The sequence below is a fragment of the Salvia miltiorrhiza genome, chromosome 3, assembly GCF_028751815.1.
Source record: "Salvia miltiorrhiza cultivar Shanhuang (shh) chromosome 3, IMPLAD_Smil_shh, whole genome shotgun sequence".
In the NCBI taxonomy this organism is placed as follows: Eukaryota; Viridiplantae; Streptophyta; class Magnoliopsida; order Lamiales; family Lamiaceae; genus Salvia; species Salvia miltiorrhiza.
Window position 1 is genome coordinate 33,028,859 of NC_080389.1, and position 13,823 is coordinate 33,042,681.

Sequence of the window (13,823 nt, forward strand, 5' to 3'; positions counted from 1 at the left end):
TGTTTTGAAAGCTTCGAATGCTTCGTCTTTGCTTCTCAAAAGATACACATAGCAAAATCTTGTGCAATCGTATATAAATGTTATAAAATAATTTTTTCCACCTCTTGTTTGCACAAGTTTTAAATCACATAGATCAGTGTGAATCAATTCAAGAGGTTGCGTTGATCGTTCCACTGAATGGAAATGAGATTTTGCCATTTTAGCTTCAACATAAATTTTACATTTTTTATGTTGGTTGAAAGTCAATTTTGGCAATAAATCTAAATTCACTAGACGACGTAGTGTGTTTAGATTAGTGAATTTAGATTACCATGTCCTAATCTATCATGCCATAAGTTAGGAGACTCAACCAAGTAAGTAACTTTGTCCTTTATTTCATTAGGAGAAATTACATTTATAGCACTAAGCTTGAAAATGTTGTTATCTATATAGCCTTTTCCTATAAAATGACCATTCTTGGTCAGTACAACCTTGTCGGCTTCAAATACTATTCTAAAACCAGCTTTGCTCAAGGCAGATCCTGATACAAGGTTTTTGCGAATGTTGGGAACATGCAGCACGTTTTGCAGGGTTATCTTGAGTCCCGACATCATCTTGAGCACAATGGTTCCAGATCCGACGATCTTGGATGTGGCAGAATTGCCCATATACAATTTCCTATTTTCGAAGATAGCTTCATAGGAGGAGAACATTGCTTTTGTTGGGAACCCCATGGAATATCAGGTTTTATTTTGATGATACCAAAATCCTTAGGTTTATATTGTAATAGACTAGAACTGTTTTGAACTCAAGTGTTAGAGTTCGCTTCTAGTTTAGTTAGCAGTTCTGAAGACTGAAGACTGAAGACTGAAGACTGAAGGACCGAAGGACTGAAGGACTGAAGACTGAAGATACCAACTAAAGTATCAGTTGAAGAATCAGTTCAGAACTGATTACTTAATGCGTGCTCCGTGGACTCAGAAGACTGATACTAAAGTCAAGTATCAGTTAAACATTCTTCCTCGGACTGAACTTCCAACGTTAAAAGGAAGCCACGTGCTTACATAGTACAGCCGCATTAAATGCAGAGATCTCAGGATCATCCCTCTCTGCAGAGGTCATTCCTATTTGGTGGTTACTTTATCAGAGACGTCACATCTCCTGTTTTTCAAGAGAGCCATTTCCACCAAACAAGGAACCTCAAAGATTGAAGCCTCAGCCCAAATTCGAAATGCTCCCCAATGGAAGAAATCTTGAAGATGTTCTCCGCCAACGGATCTATTCAAGACCTCTCCAATAAATAGTGCTCGAGGATCAACTTCAATCTTCACCGATTCAACGACCTAAGCTGAAGCTCTGCCGAAATTGCTACTCAGCTCAAAGCTTAAACTGCCCAAAGCTTGAATCGAAGAAGAGAATTTCAAAGCCAAAATCAGTCACTGCTGATTACACACATTTTCTTAGACCTTAGGCATATATCTGTTTACCCAGAAGCCCAGGTCAAAACTTGCTCCAAAGAACTTGTTCTTTGAAGTCCAGTTGGTAAGTTTTTCAAACCTCATTTCGTAAGAAAGAAACCGAGTGTTTGAGTGGAAAAGGAGTTCAGGAAGGTACTCTGACTCCGTGAGATCCTAGTGCAAGGTCGTGCTAGGAGTGAGAAATCCGACGCGAGTGAAGTATGGGTACTGAAGAAAGGTCTCTTCAGTGGAACGGTTGTGTGCACCCGGAAAGTACACGGTTCGGTTTGCAGTGCACCAGTTAAGCACTTGTGGAGTGGATTGTTGGTCTGATCAACCGACCGTGGATGTAGGAAAGTGTTTTCCGAACCATGTAAAATTCTCTGTGTTATTTACAGCTTTCAGTCTTTACATACTTATCTGTGTTCTTACTCTTTATAAACTGAATACTGAATAACTGCAAAGAGAAACCTAAGACTAACAACGTGCTTGATTTATGCATAATTGTTCTAATTTTAAGGGTTTGCATGTGCTCATTTTAAGTTAAATCTTCTGGAAATTGGTGCGTTTTATGGTCTATTTTATGCCTTGCAGGAGATTTAGGTTTTCGAGATGAAGAGTGCAAATCTTGGAGAATTTGGGCTAAGAATCGTGTGTTTGTGCACACTCTAGCATGGAAGAGAAGCAAAGCCCCCGTACCAGAACCGAGAAGGTCCGCGCCAGAGCTAAAACCTCACGCGGAAGCCAGAGCAGTGAAATCATACGCCAGAGGAATCGAGGCGAGTGCGGAAGTTCCAGAGGAATCGAAGCGAGTAAGGAAGCGCCAGAGAAATCAATTCGCTACTAGAAACATAAGTGTCAGAGGAATAAGAGAAATCACCAGAGGAGTGAAGAGTCAGAGGAGAGGGGATAGAAGTTAGTACAGCGGGATCACAAAAGTCAGAGAAATCATCATTCCACTGGCAAATGCCAGAGCGGAAGCGATTCCGCTGGCGACCCATTCCGCTGGCGAGAGCCTCGAATTCAGCTGGATCAGAGCGCGTGTTACAGCTGGAGGTTGCCTTACTTTGCACGATTCTATTGCCTTTAGAATTCTTCTTTGCATGGAAACTTCCATGGTGATCTTTAGGAATTTGAAGTCTATAAATAGGGCCATACTTTTCATTGTAATAATCAATCTTTTGCCCTAATTTTAGACGCCACTTTGCGATTTGTTGGCATCCAAAGCTTAGAAATTTCATTGCTTTCTTAGTTCGAGTTTTTAGTGTTCTAAGTTAGATTTCAATTTCGTTCTTAGTTTAGTTTCTTGGATTGTGATTGCGTGACACAATTACACGTTCAAGACAATTACGGTATTTCGTATTTAAATTCAATTTCTTTCGTTTAATCATGTTTATGCTTTTCGTTTATGTTTATGCTTTCTTTTCAATTATGCAATTTAAATTATGCACTTTAGTTTCACGCCTAGATTAGAAGTCTTTAAATTTACAAGTATTTAATTCCTTAAGTTAGGTTTAATTCGAGTTGTTTAAATTATTGCCTAGGTTGAGTTTAAGTTCAATTTACGTTTAAGTTTAAGTTACGTTTTTTAAATCAAAACCTTTACTGCTTTCTTTTATTGCTTTTCCCTACGATATTACTAGAAGCCCTTTAAGACTTTCCTTGTGAGATCGACTTGGGTTAGCTTATCACTGCTAGGATGTCCTTGTTCTATTGCAAGTCAATCTAGAGGTGTTTAGGTTGAGTCAAAATTTGGCGCCGTTGCCGGGGAAAGTTTTAGGCATTTTAGTTGTGTCGTTTTTACTTGCTTTATTTAATTTCCAGTTTTTCTCGTTTTTGTTTTTACATTTCTCCACTCGGTGCATTTAATCCGTTTGTTCAGTGTTGTGCATGCAGGGACGCCGTAGTCTTAAAGGCAAATTGGTGTCTCCCTTGCATAGTACGAGCGAAGGGATTTTCAGGAAGAATAGCTGCAAGGGAGTGTTCGGTGACGACAGAGCAGACGGTTTAAACTCCAGCTCTGACGGAGAAACACGGGACAGAACTGAAGATTTCTTCTCTGACTCTGAACCTGAAGTTCCAGAGCAGACTGTAGAAGAGGAAGAAGCCAGCTCTGCCAAGTCCTATTCTGATTCTGAACTACCCGAGCAGAGCGTAGGAGAGGAGGAAATAGATTCGCCAGCCAGCTCTGACTCTGAACTTTCAGAGCAGCCAACAAAAGAGGATGCCAGCTCTGCCGATACAGAGCACGCGACAGAAACGGCAAAACAAGCTTAGAGGAGGAACATGTGGGGGAAAAGAAACCAGCACTCGAATTGAAGGAACTCCCAACCAATCTCAAGTACGTCTTTTTAGAAGACGGAAATGAGAAGCCAGTCATCATCTCGTCTACTCTGACTCTAGAGCAAGAAGCGGCGCTGCTCGAGGTGTTGAAGAGAAACAAAGCAGCGCTGGGATGGAGCATAGGTGACATACGTGGCATTAGTCCAGCCACATGCATGCACATGATCAACCTAGAGGAAGGAGCTACACCCAGGCGAGATGCCCAGCGACGCTTGAACCCTATGCTGATGGAGGTTGTGCGCAAGGAAATCCTTAAGCTTCTTGCCGAAGGGATTATCTATTCAGTCGCCGATAGTGAGTGGGTGAGCCCGGTGCATGTCGTACCAAAGAAAGGAGGAATGACGGTTGTGCGCAATGACAAGATGGAGTTGGTACCGACGCGTCCTACCACAGGATGGCGGATGTGCGTCGACTACAGGAAACTCAATGCCGTCACCAAAAAGGATCACTTCCCTCTTCCTTTTGTTGATCAAATGTTAGATCGTTTAGCAGGACATGATTTTTATTGTTTTCTAGATGGTTTGTCAGGATACTACCAAATCGCAATCGCACCGAAGGATCAAGTCAAGACTGCCTTCACCACGCCTTTTGGGACATTTGCATGGAAGAGGATGCCGTTCGGATTGTGCAATGCACCCGGGACGTTTCAACGATGCATGATGTCCATATTCTCTGATATGATTGGTAAATTCGTGGAGGTTTTTATGGATGATTTTTCGGTTTTTGGGCAGTCCTTTCATGATTGTTTGACTAAGATTGATGTAGTGTTGAAAAGGTGTATTGAAAGTGGCCTAACCTTGAGTTGGGAAAAGAGTCATTTCATGGTTACTCGCGGAATTGTCTTGGGTCATGTGGTGTCTAACCATGGACTAGAGGTCGACAGAGCTAAGGTGGAGGTAATCCAAAAGTTGCCACCCCCTATTGATGTCAAAGGGATTAGGAGTTTCTTAGGTCACGCCGGTTTTTATCGACGTTTCATTAAAGATTTCTCTAAAATTAGCCAACCTCTATGCAAAACTGCTAGCTCAGGACGTTCCTTTTAATTTTGATGACTCTTGCATGCATGCCTTTGAAACATTAAAACTTAAGTTAAGTTCTGCCCCGGTTGTGATTGCACCTGATTGGTCATTACCCTTTGAGATCATGTGTGATGCGTCTAACTCTGCTGTAGGAGCGGTGCTAGGTCAGCGTGTGGATAGGATGTTACGTGTGATTTACTATGCTAGTTTAACTCTGAATAGCGCACAAGTAAATTACACCACTACTGAAAAAGAGATGCTTGCTGTGGTCTTTGCCTTAGATAAATTTCGAGCATACATCATTGGGTCTAAGGTCATTGTCCATAGTGACCATGCTGCACTTCGATATTTGATGACTAAACCTCAGACTAAAGCTCGTCTCATCCGTTGGGTCTTACTGTTGCAAGAGTTTGATGTAGAGATCAGGGATAGGAAAGGGAGCGAGAATCACGTAGCTGACCACCTTTCCCGATTGGATAAAAATCTGCTAGAGTCGAGTCTCAATTGCATCCCTGAATCTTTTCCTTTTGAGCATACATATGCATTAACCTTTGATAAGAGCAGCACTGCCGAGATCTACTCTGCCCAAGCCAGAACAGAGGAGTCGAATACCAGAGCAGAGGAGTTGAACACCAGAGCAGAGGAGTCGGTACCAGAGCAGAGGAGCCGATATCTCCAGCGCAGAATCGAAGCCAGCTCTGCTCTGGCCAGTTCTGCCGAGATCACCTCTACCAGCCTTGCCGAACTCAGCGCTGCTCAGAGCAGCCCTGCGAGCGCCGAGCCTTGGTATACAGATATTGTCAATTACTTAGTTTGTGGTATTCTACAGCCAGAGCTGACATCGCAGGAAAGAAAGAGATTTTTAGCTCAATGCAGGCACTATTATTGGGAGATTCCTCACCTTTTCAAGCTTGGAAAGGATGATGTCATTCGACGATGTGTGCCGGCAGAGGAGCAACAACAGGTGTTGAAAATGTGCCATGAGGATCATTGTGGTGGACACTTTGGGGGGCAGAAAACAGCACATAAAATTCTTCAATCTGGTTTGTTTTGGCCTTCCATTTTCAAAGATGCACACACCTTCACTCTTGCTTGCAATCGGTGTCAGAGAGTAGGAAATATTGGCCGCAGGAATGAGATGCCCCTCCAAAGCATTTTAATTGTCGAAATTTTTGATGTGTGGGGCATTGATTTCATGGGGCCATTTCCTACTTCGCATGGGTTTCAATATATTTTACTTGCTGTAGATTACGTGTCCAAATGGGTTGAGGCTATCCCCACGCGGACATGTGATGCTAATGTGGTGCTTAAGTTTGTGCAAGAGAACATTCTTTCTAGATTCGGATTTCCTAGAGCTATCATTAGCGATGGAGGCAAGCACTTCTGCAATAAGTTGTTTGCAAAGCTCATGAAGAAGAATGGGATCACGCACAAGGTTGCAACACCATATCATCCACAAACCTCTGGACAAGCCGAGACGAGCAATCGGCAAATCAAGGGGATTTTGGAGAAAACGGTGCAGCCCTCGCGCAAGGACTGGTCCGCAAAATTGAATGATGCTCTCTGGGCGTACCGAACTGCCTTCAAGGGCGTGCTTGGGATGAGTCCATACCATCTAGTATACGGCAAGGCTTGCCATCTGCCGGTAGAGATAGAGCACAAAGCTTATTGGGCGATCAAAGCTGCCAACTATGACTTGGACTCTGCCGTGAAGCAGCGCACACTGCAAATGGAGGAGTTAGATGAGCTACGCAATGAGGCGTATGAGAATGTGAGGATTTACAAGGACAAAGTGAAGCGATTACATGACCGCCGCATTTTCCACAAGAAGCTTTGCCCTGGAATGAAGGTGCTCTTGTTCAATTCTCGACTTAAGCTATTCCCGGGAAAGCTGAAATCTAGATGGAGTGGTCCGTTTTTACTTAAGGAGGTGTTTGAGCATGGTGCTGTTGAGCTACTCAATGAAAACACGAAGGGGAGTTTCAGAGTGAATGGCCATCGAGTGAAACCATACTACGAGCATCAGAGTCAGACTATGGAAGTGGAGTCTCAAGCTCTGCACAACCCTTGCTGAAGTTCAAATCTGAAGTCGGGCTGGAGACTCTAACTCTAGCGCTTGGTGGGAGGCAACCCACCGTTGGTTTGTTTTTAGTTTTTGTTTTTCTTTGTTTTTAGTTGGGTGTTTCGTGTCTTTCCTAAGTTTTGGTTGCTTTGCGGATATTATGATGCTTGGTGAGCATGTCTTATTTTCAGCGCTGAAATTCTCATACAGCCGCCAGCGCTGCTGCCACCACCGCTGCCCTTTTCCGCGCTGCTCTGCCAGCGCTGACCTGCTTCAGCGTAGCCACTCTCTACTCTGCCACAGCCAGCGAATTCCCCTCTTCACCACCTCGCACGATGCTTCAGTTTCTCAATGCCGATAATCAGGGACATTTTTCTTAACTCTTCTTATTTCTTTTTGTGCTCTGAGGACATGGCATGCTTTAAGTGTGTGGGGGGGGTGTTTTATTGTGATTATTCTTTCAATTGGGCAAGATTAGTCTTTCTATGCTTAGTTTTTGTCTCGAATCTTGCTAATTTTTATGAATTTGTGGAAGAGTAGATGGTTTTCGATGCGAATTTCGGGTTTGTGAATGAATGGTGGTTATTCTTGTTTTACTGTTGATATGTGTTTCTTGTTTATGCAAAGAATTTGAGTTTTGTTGCAACATGATTGTAAGTTAGTAAAACGTGATTTGTCCGGTAGATGCTAGAAGGAGTGTTGTCATTGTGATTACTTACGATCGTATCTTATTTGTGAAAATATTGGACGAATTGCCAACTTCAAAATTGCCAGCTCTGAAACATCTGGCCTGTTCTGAAATGTGATAGCTTTGAGTCTCTGCTCCTCTAGTCTAACTATGAGCATGGGAAACCACGTGAAAAGACTTTGGATTACATCCAAATGGTTTTTATTTCACGAATTATGGCTCAACTGTCGAAAATTTTAAGCACACAAAGTGTGAAATTGGTGATATAGATTATAAAGGCGATCACATTAGGGAATTCACTTCTAGCGGAGAATTGGGTCTGATCGAATTACTTACATTACTCTTTTGTTGCTTTTTAAACTTTGAGTTACTTGCATGATCGAGAGATGTGTTTTGATTGTAAAACTTTGAATTGACTTTGAGAATGTTTGGATGGAAATTAGCATTGTTGAAATCAATCTCTTCCTAGGATTCATATGGATTTTGCTTGAGGACAAGCAAAAGGCTAAGTGTGGGGGGGTTGATTTATGCCTAATTGTTCTAATTTTAGGGGTTTGCATGTGCTCATTTTAAGTTAAATCTTCTGGAAATTGGTGCATTTTATGGTCTATTTTATGCCTTGCAGGAGATTTAGGTTTTCGAGATGAAGAGTGCAAATCTTGGAGAATTTGGGCTAAGAATCGTGTGTTTGTGCACACTCTAGCATGGAAGAGAAGCAAAGCCCCCGTACCAGAACCGAGAAGGTCCGCGCCAGAGCTAAAACCTCGCGCGGAAGCCAGAGCAGTGAAATCATACGCCAGAGGAATCGAGGCGAGTGCGGAAGTTCCAGAGGAATCGAAGCGAGTAAGGAAGCGCCAGAGAAATCAATTCGCTACTGGAAACATAAGTGTCAGAGGAATCAGAGAAATCACCAGAGGAGTGAAGAGTCAGAGGAGAGGGGATAGAAGTTAGTACAGCGGGATCGCAAAAGTCAGAGAAATCATCATTCCACTGGCAAATGCCAGAGCGGACGCGATTTCGCTGGCGACCCATTCCGCTGGCGAGAGCCTCGAATTCAGCCGGATCAGAGCGCGCGTTACAGCTGGAGGTTGCCTTACTTTGCATGATTCTATTGCCTTTAGAATTCTTCTTTGCATGGCAACTTCCATGGTGATCTTTAGGAATTTGAAGTCTATAAATAGGGCCATACTTTTCATTGTAATAATCAATCTTCTGCCCTAGTTTTAGACGCCACCTTACGATTTGTTGGCATCCAAAGCTTAGGAATTTCATTGCTTTCTTAGTTCGAGTTTTTAGTGTTCTAAGTTAGATTTCAATTTCGTTCTTAGTTTAGTTTCTTGGATTGTGATTGTGTGACACAATTACACGTTCAAGACAATTACGGTATTTCGTATTTAAATTCAATTTCTTTCGTTTAATCATGTTTATGCTTTTCGTTTATGTTTATACTTTCTTTTCAATTATGCAATTTAAATTATGCACTTTAGTTTCACGCCTAGATTAGAAGTCTTTAAATTTACAAGTATTTAATTCCTTAAGTTAGGTTTAATTCGAGTTGTTTAAATTATTGCCTAGGTTGAGTTTAAGTTCAATTCACGTTTAAGTTTAAGTTACGTTTTTTAAATCAAAACCTTTACTGCTTCTTTTATTGCTTTTCCCTACGATATTACTAGAAGCCCTTTAAGACTTTCCTTGTGAGATCGACTTGGGTTAGCTTATCACTGCTAGGATGTCCTTGTTCTATTGCAAGTCAATCTAGAGGTGTTTAGGTTGAGTCAGTGCTCAACCGAAGCTATTACGACACAAGTTTATTTCCGCTGCGTGTGATATCAGTCTGATCCTGATCTATCCTCTGATTGTCAAGAAGACTTATATCAACTCTGTTTCAGCAAACTCGACTGAAGCCCTTACGTGGATCAGTTAAGTTCCAGTAACTTAACTGATAACTCATTACTGAAGAGTTTTCGGTATCAGTCGTCTACCCTGTTTGGTCAAAACTGTTTTCAGTCAACAGACGTCATTGTTTGCGTGTAAAGTTTCATTTTGATCTCAATCTTGAGATCCCTCTGTTTTAGAGGAGAAAGTCAAAAATAGCCCATAGTTGTATTCCCCCCCATACACCTATTCGAGACCCTCCGGACCTAACAATTGGTATCAGAGCAGGTTGTTCGGAAGAACAGTCTGTTTCTGACTAGGTTATAATTGAACTAGATTCTACTAAGGGTTATTTGTCCTTAATCAAAATCTTCTCTCAAGATTCATCTTGAGACTGCATGCTCGGTGTTTTCTTCTTGTTTCCTGTGTGCTTCTCCTTTTCTTTCCAATGAACAGGATCAAGAAAGACTCCTCCAGCGATTATGTCCACACATACTTTCGAGGAGTCAACGGACTTGAGATTGGTACATTGGATTCTGACCACGACGACAGATTCATCTTCCTTGAAGAAAATCAGTGTCCAACCCACTCACAGTCAGAAGAAACGAGCAGATATGATCAAATTCGACAAGAGTATCAAGACCTAAGATTGAGATTTGAAAGTCTCCTTAGGGAGCACAGACAGATCATCAAAGAGATCGATCATGTGCGAGATGCTCGAAGGATCATCATGAGCCACTACATTTCAGATGAAGACGAAGCTGATAAAAGGGATGTACAAGAGCGCAGACTGGTCAATAGTCTGAAAATGCTTCAGTCTCAGAAACAAGAACTTCTGGCACGTCTTGAGGAAACAGAGACAGAATTCAAAAGGACGTCTGAAGTATTTGAAGAAGTGATTCATGAAGAAACACTTCAGTTCAGAAGGATGATGAAACGAGAAAAGAACGTGCAACAACAGTCGACAGATCAGTAACGAAAGAAGAACTAGTCATCACTTAAGGGGGAACTTACACTACAGTCAACAACTAATCTAAGTGCTAGTCACTGTGTAAGCTTCTCTCAACAAACTCACTTGTTTATATGACTGAACTTTTTTATTTACTTCGACTGAAATTTACTTTTAGGCTGATGTGTCATTAGAATTACTTTCCCCTTCTTTTTAAATGACACGTATAAATTTCGTTCTAAAATGGATGACACACGATCACACGATCCCGTCCTTTTTACTAACAAGCGGATTGCTCCATGTGCCACGTCTTCATTTGCACGGATTTCAAAAGTTTATTGAAACCGCCTTGTGCACGATCTTTTTCATTCTCTTCAAAAATCGCTTCATCTTCTGAAAAAGATTTACTCAAACTCAGAGAAATCATTCACTTCATTTCTCACTTGTGTTTCCTCTCGATTTCTCATCACCTTATCCACAGTTCAATCTCTGTAAGATTCTCTTCAAGATTTTTGCAGAAACCTTTCTCTAAAATCTTCAAATGGCGAAAACCGCAAAATCCGTATCTCAACAAACAGTATATTACGAGTCTGTAGTAACATCTGAAGCGCTACAGAATCTTGCTGAGTTTGACAAGATTAATGAAATCTTGAAACGCCATGGATGGACGAAGTTCCTTCAGTGCTCACCAGAATTCCTTCTCGACAAGTCGACCATCAGAGAATTCTATGACAACATCAAGACTGATGAGTCAACTGGTGATCTCACAACAGAAATCACTGTCTTGACCGACGAAAACTTCTCAGAATCGACAAAGGTCTACATCAACGTCTCTCAAGCGGGAAGAGAAATGTTCAGTCTTCCCACTGAAGGACCAACACCATTCTTTACGAATGATGAAGCCACAAATCTCATTAGAGATACACTGATGAGTAATGCACCTACAGATCTCAACATCACAAATGTCTTGAGCATGTCAAGACTGCATTCCCATCTCAGACCAATCGCCAAAATGATCAAGAAATGTTGATTTGGAATTCTTGGATCTCCTGGACATCTCTCAAGACCACACAAGCTGGTGCTGATTGCCTTGCTGCAAGAAGGCCCATTCAACTGGGAAAGGGCCTATCTTCAAATTCTCGCTGAAGAAAAGAAGGAATCACATTCCACCAAGCATCTTCGTCAAGGGACGAGAGTTTCATCTCTAATCCTTCACAACGTGAAAGGAATTCGATGCTTCTGGAAGAACACTACTCAAGTGTCTTCTACCATCTGTCTTTTTGAAGGACAGAAGAGCTCAACCAAAGGGACCACCAGTCTGATGAGTGAAAGCCCTTTCTCCACTGCTGAGCGACACTACAGAACTCGAGGGTCAATCAAAAAGAACATTGACAGTTATTCATCTCCAGTCACGATCTTACTTGACACTCCTAAAAAATCTCTCAACAAGGATCCTAAAGAAACTGCAGAAAAAGCCTCAGAGGAAGTGCAGATTCCAGACGCAGAAACTCCTCAACAACGGCCATCTTCTGTTCCTCCACATCGTCTAGAGGAACGACAATCAAGAGAGTCCCAAGCAGCCAACAAGAATAAAGATCACTCAGAGGAAAATGCTCCTCCACTCAGAGGATTCTTCCAATACTGTCTTGAAGGGCTTAACAAGAAAGTGAATCTTGCAGAGACTGCTGATATCAAGGCTGCATCCTCATCCTCTGTAACTCCAATTGCTCTTCTCAAAAACTACGTGACACTGCTGGCTCAACATTGTGTCACATCCACTTTTCCCGCACTCATGGCTACCCAGAATCCTGAAGAGTTTCAAGACCTCACCAATTACTTCTTCTTCATCTTTGTCAAGACGATGCCCAAGTCTCAATTTCAGGAGATTGACAAAGTCCTCACAAATGAGGAAATGGATACTCTAGAAAGCGATGTCTTTGAGAAATTCAAAGTCACTAATCTCTGGGATGCTATCCATGACTGGGCACCTAACTTCAAACAGTACCTGATTTCCAAAGGTCTTCTGAAAGAAGATGATGCTGAGGGCACAGAAGACCATCCTGAGTCTCCATTGCGTCAGACTGCTCATTCCAACACAAGAAATGAAGACTCAGCTCGTGAAGATCAAAGATCAGCAAAACCTCTCACTGATGAAGAAATACAAATGCTTTACGAGAGACTGATCATTCAAGAAGAAGGAACTTACGAGCTCCAAGTTAAAATGGCTTTTCTTGAATCCACAGTCATACATCTTCAACAGCAACTGGAAATCCAGACCAAGTCCAGCACTGATCCTGAGTCTCTTTACAAAGACAAACAAGAAGAAGACAGGAAGGGAAAAGGGAAGCAAGTTGAAGGACCAACAAAAAGTCCTCCGAAGAGACAAAGCAAGAAGCTCCGCATCAACTAAGGACTAAGGAAGGTCAAGGAATGTCATCTGATTTAAAATTCTTATCTGTAAAAGATGTCCCTAGATTGTTTTGACAAAATTCCTTCAACTGTTGATGTTTTCTTCTGCTCTGTATTTCCTTGCATTTTGCAACTGTTGATGGTTCCTAAACTGCTTTATTCTTGCTTACACTCAATTATGTTCCCTGAGATCTACTGTTTTGTTGATAATGGATTATAACATTTAGGGGGAACTCTGTTTGAAAAATTGTCAGTTGCTGACTGTTCTTAATTGATTGTTGGGAACCTGCATAAATTAGATTTTACCTAGACTAATAAAGAGAATAAGGTCTTTGCGTAATAATGATTGACTGATGACTGAATCCCTCTGAAAACCCCTTTTGGACTTTTTCATTTCTAATCACAGCATCTCCGGGGTACGCCGCCTATTCTCAGTAAGAGATTACATCAAATATTCTTCATCATTTTGAATCTCTTACTTTAAGGTTCTTCTCTGACGAGCATTAATTTATTACGGACGTCAAATTTTATTGAAAACAACTTGGCGCGTAGAATTCAAACCGCCCATGTCTTTTCAGTTGCCCTAGTGTCAGTGCATCATCCACGATCACACTACATTACGTTCTGCACACGGCCTCCACTACTCACATTTCCACCACTCACGTTCTCATTCTCTCCTTAATCACAATCACCATATCTGCTACATTCTTCTAACTCCTGAATCCACAGCATCCTACTGTGAGATTGCTCTGCACAAACTTTTCTTCCTTTCAGATCACACATCAGAAATGGCGAGAACCAACATAAAGAAGAACGACAACAAGCAGGGAGCCAACACAAAGAAGAACGACAGCAAGGAGGAAGCCCCAATCAAGAAAGAGATTAGATATGAACAATCGGTGGACATCGAATCATTCAAAAGGAAGCCGAAATACGCCAAAGTTTCAAAAATCCTTGATCGACATCAATGGACAACATTCGTCACCAAGAAGGCGCAATATCTTCTTTCAGATGCAGTCAGAGAATTCTACGAAAATCTCAA